General features: G+C 29.9%; 1 long non-coding RNA gene across 1 annotated transcript; it reads right to left on the minus strand.

Moving 5' to 3' along the window:
- Positions 1–211: 211 nt before the first annotated feature.
- Positions 212–1,858, minus strand: LOC145133061 (uncharacterized). The gene is made up of 2 exons (XR_013718371.1): positions 1,649–1,858; positions 212–467 (listed from the first exon to the last, which is right to left on the minus strand). It is a non-coding gene; the product is annotated as an uncharacterized LOC145133061 (long non-coding RNA).
- Between the last annotated feature and the right edge of the window lie 2,379 nt (positions 1,859–4,237).

Consider the following 4,237-nt stretch of genomic DNA (forward strand, 5'->3'; position numbering starts at 1 on the left):
ACACTTTTTTAACTTATTAGCTTTTTAAAAAGCTAATAAACTTTTTTAAAAAACTATCCCAAACACCCACTAGATTTTGACATGGCAACACATGCGTGTTTGTCAGGTCTAGCTTTTAGCATTCACATACATATTAACTCTACCTTTTTACAAAACTTAACGTAGAATATAAGATATAACTTTAAAATTATGCCTATAGTCATCTGGTAAATATACAACAAACATAATTTTATGTCATTTAAAGTCACCAATCACAAATCACAATTCAATTCAGAGTTTACAACAAAAGCAAAATTGATTCACCAAATTGTTTAAACGAGTATTAAATGATCACAAAAAGAATAATTAATTAGAAATCACAAATGAAGCCAAAGTTTAATTCATTAACCTTCAGTTTTTTTGACTTGTTTAAACCAAGATAATATTGATCTTATAGTCTCGTATCACCTGGTTTCCTTTTTGTGTACCTGGAGAAATCAAGAACAAAACTGTGAAGCATCCATTTAAAAATGGACTTAAACGTTATCTCATAATCAACTACTCGGATGGAAGACATAATATTTAATTATTGCTGCAATAAACAATGAAAACTTCACATCGTAATCAGAAAAATTACCAACTACATAATTGGTGCAAAAAGAAAGACAGGTTGATTTCTACCAAGTCTCTTCTACAAGTCCAACCATTTTCCAACAAAACATGAAGTTTGGGTTTAATTAAACATAAAAATCGGCACTTTAAGATAGGTAGGTGCAACAATGTTGTTTTACGAACATCACAATGCAGTAAAGCAGTGAATGAAAGAACATGGATAAGAACAGATGCTAATTCATTTTGAAAAACCTATAGGCAACAAAACTAATTTCAAGAAGAAATGAGGTGATTTTTACTAATTCTCGTCCACAACTCCAACAATCTTCCAGGAACACAAAGACGAATCCAATTGAACTTAACAAGAAGCGATAACAAAACCAGTAAATATGAACGACAACGATAGAAATCAATAGATATTGCAATTGAAAAACTAACAGATGACACATTTAGTATTGACAAACTAATTCCCACAAGAAACAAAAGCAATTTCTATGCTATCATTCAACAACTCCATAGTCTTCCATTATAACACACACAATCCAGCCAAATCAAACCTAAAAACAGGCGTTTAAGATATGCAGGTGCCACAATGATGATGATCGAATAAAGCACATAAGAATCGGTGGTGGTTCCTTTTCAGAAGATCTTAGATAGCACAATTAGCATACGAAAATAACGTAATTGCTACTAAATCACCTTAATAACCGGTCAAACTCAAATTTTAGTATAATTAAAACTGAAACCTATTAAGAAGTAGCATCAGAATCCGGAGAAACAGTGCACAGATGATGAAGAACGGGAATCAATACTTAAACAGAGAATCACTGGTTGGGTGGAAAGAGAAAACTGCAAAGAAATTTTAGCAACATTTTTATCGATTAATCCAAAAGTAGAAATACTTGTTATGCATGAATCGACCGAAGCATACTGAAATCACAAATGCAATTACTTGAAAGATCAGACAAGAATATCATTGATTGTAGTTGACTTGCTTTAAATTAATGATAGAATTTTCAGACGACTCGACCATTGATGGAGGAAAATTCGTCGATACCTTTTCAGATTTCCCAATATATGGATTATTGCTCGATTGCGTGAGGGAGAAAATAAATATCGTTCGGATCTATGAACGACAGGGAGCCATTGCTTTGTTCAGATCTTCAATTAACAGAGGAAAGCAAGATGAGATCGGCGATGGCTGTGACTGCGACGAACCAAGGATGGAGATGTGTGAGGACGTGAGAGAAATTACATCCGGTGAGGAATAAAGAGAGGAAGTGTGGGTTTTTTTAATAATTATATTAATTAAGCTAATTATTAATTACTGAGAAAATTATAAATTTAGTCAAAAATGTTAATTACTTTGTGAAAAATAGTAAAAAAAAAAAAAACACAAATTACAAAAATAGGCAGATGGATTCAATCCATCTGCGATTTTACTTGTCCATCTGTGAACCTACAAGTCGCTAAAGCGCAAATGTGCTTTAGTGACTTGTACGTTCGCAGATGGACTCAGTCAGTCCATTTATGATTTCCCTTTTTTTAAGCGTATAAAAATGTAAAATCACAGATGGGCTTAATCCATCTGCGATTTTCATGACTATATTTGTAATTTTGGTTTTTTTTGACTATTTTTCATAAAGTCATTAAAACATTTGACTATATTTGCAATTTTCTCTTAATTATTACCCAATAACAAATTTCATTCCCAATATACCCTTCTAATTGTTTCTAAAATGTCTAAGATACTATTGAAATTGTTGATAATTACACATATGCCATCTTTGATCAAGCCCATTAAATGTTTTGATCTAATGCTCCACTTTTAGTTCTCGGGTTCTCGGGAAATTATAAGTTCTCAAATGATCTTTCCTAAAGGTTTGGAAATCCTAAACCCTAGAAAGGGGCAAATCAATAGAAAATGCATAAATGTTTGGAAATCCTAAACCATAGAAAATCAATAAAAATACATAGAAAAAAAATATTTTTAGATATCTATTTTTTTTTACTTCATAGGGCTAAAAATCGCAGGTTTTGTGACACATTCGCCGAAAAAAGTTGATTTTTTTTACAAACCTTTATATATATATATATATATATATATATATATATATATATATATATATATATATATATATATATATATATATAGAGAGAGAGAGAGAGAGAGAGAGAGAGAGAGGGTCGTTCAATCGAGAACAATTTTATTACGAGAACAATTGAGAACAAAAACCACCTTTAAATTTACAAGGTGTCATTTTTGTAATTAGTTTAAACATTCGATGCAAATATGCAGCATTTAAAAAAGGACGAGGGTGGAATCGTAAATATCAAAACCAACCCTGCAAGCTAAATCGTGTGCATACATCACGTGTCCTCGATAATCTAAATTCAAAACCCTATTTCTATCAACCCAAAACCCTCATTTCTCTCTCACATTTCAACGGTTTTTCAACGAAAACGCAAACATTTTCATCAATTTTCGTTGAATCAATCACGAAAACACTTCAAATGTCGTCGAAAACAGCGAAATCGCCGTCAAAACCTACATTTAAAGGTATCAAAACTCATATTGATGTGTTTTTCATCAATGCCACTCGATTTTCATGATTATTGAGTTTTTCTACTGTAATTTTGGTCAATAAACACTAAACACGTATTATTATAAAGAATTTTTTTGAACTGAAACCCTAGTTTTTTTTTTGTTGATCAAGTTATTGAAGGTTTTCTGTTTTGATAACACTTGATTTTACATCTATATCGAGTTTTTCTACTGTTTATTAGATCAATATACACAAAATCTGCATTTATTCAAAAGTTTTTGTGTACTAAAACACTAGTTTTCGATGTCATACAAATTATTGAAGGTTTTCTGTTTAATAACACTCGATTTTACGACTATCAATGATTATATTCTCGATTTAGTATTTTGTTATTCATGTATTAAGTAAATAAAGTATGTTTGGACTTGCAGAAGTTACTAAAACATTTGAAATAAAATATTCGAGAAAGAACAAAGATCCTAAAACTGTGAATGAAGATGATAAATCATCTATATTCAATGACTGTGTTCAATCATATATAATTTGATGATGTTATAATCTGCAAAAGGATTTATAGAAACTAAATCATATATGATTTACATATGTTATAATTACATGTGATTTCATGATAAATTCTTAAATATGATTGGTTGATGTTATAATCTCCAAAAGGATTTACAGAAATTGAATCATATATGATTTACATAGATTGTAATTACATGTGATTAGAATAATAAATGTGATTTTTTCATAATATCTATTTTACTAACATCTGATAAAAATTATAATGTTACTATTTGATTAAAATCAAATATGATTATTGTTTGTATTTATGCATATCAGACGAAAATAAAGAAAATGATACAGACAACAACTAATCCAAAAGGATTCACCAAAAAAACAGCAAAAAGGGGAAACATAGAAGTGTCTATAGAGAAACAAACAAGAAAATCAACAAAAAAGACTTTTGAAAAAGGTATATTTCAATCGCAAATGATTATAAATATTAATATACATCATTACTCCAAAACGATTCACCAAACACATATGATACAAACTTGTGAATGGATTTCCTTGTGTGAATTATAGGTGTTAATCAC

Source organism: Lactuca virosa, chromosome 8, assembly GCF_052849685.1.
Source record: "Lactuca virosa cultivar CGN04683 chromosome 8, Lactuca_virosa_CGN04683_v6, whole genome shotgun sequence".
NCBI classification, from domain to species: domain Eukaryota; kingdom Viridiplantae; phylum Streptophyta; class Magnoliopsida; order Asterales; family Asteraceae; genus Lactuca; species Lactuca virosa.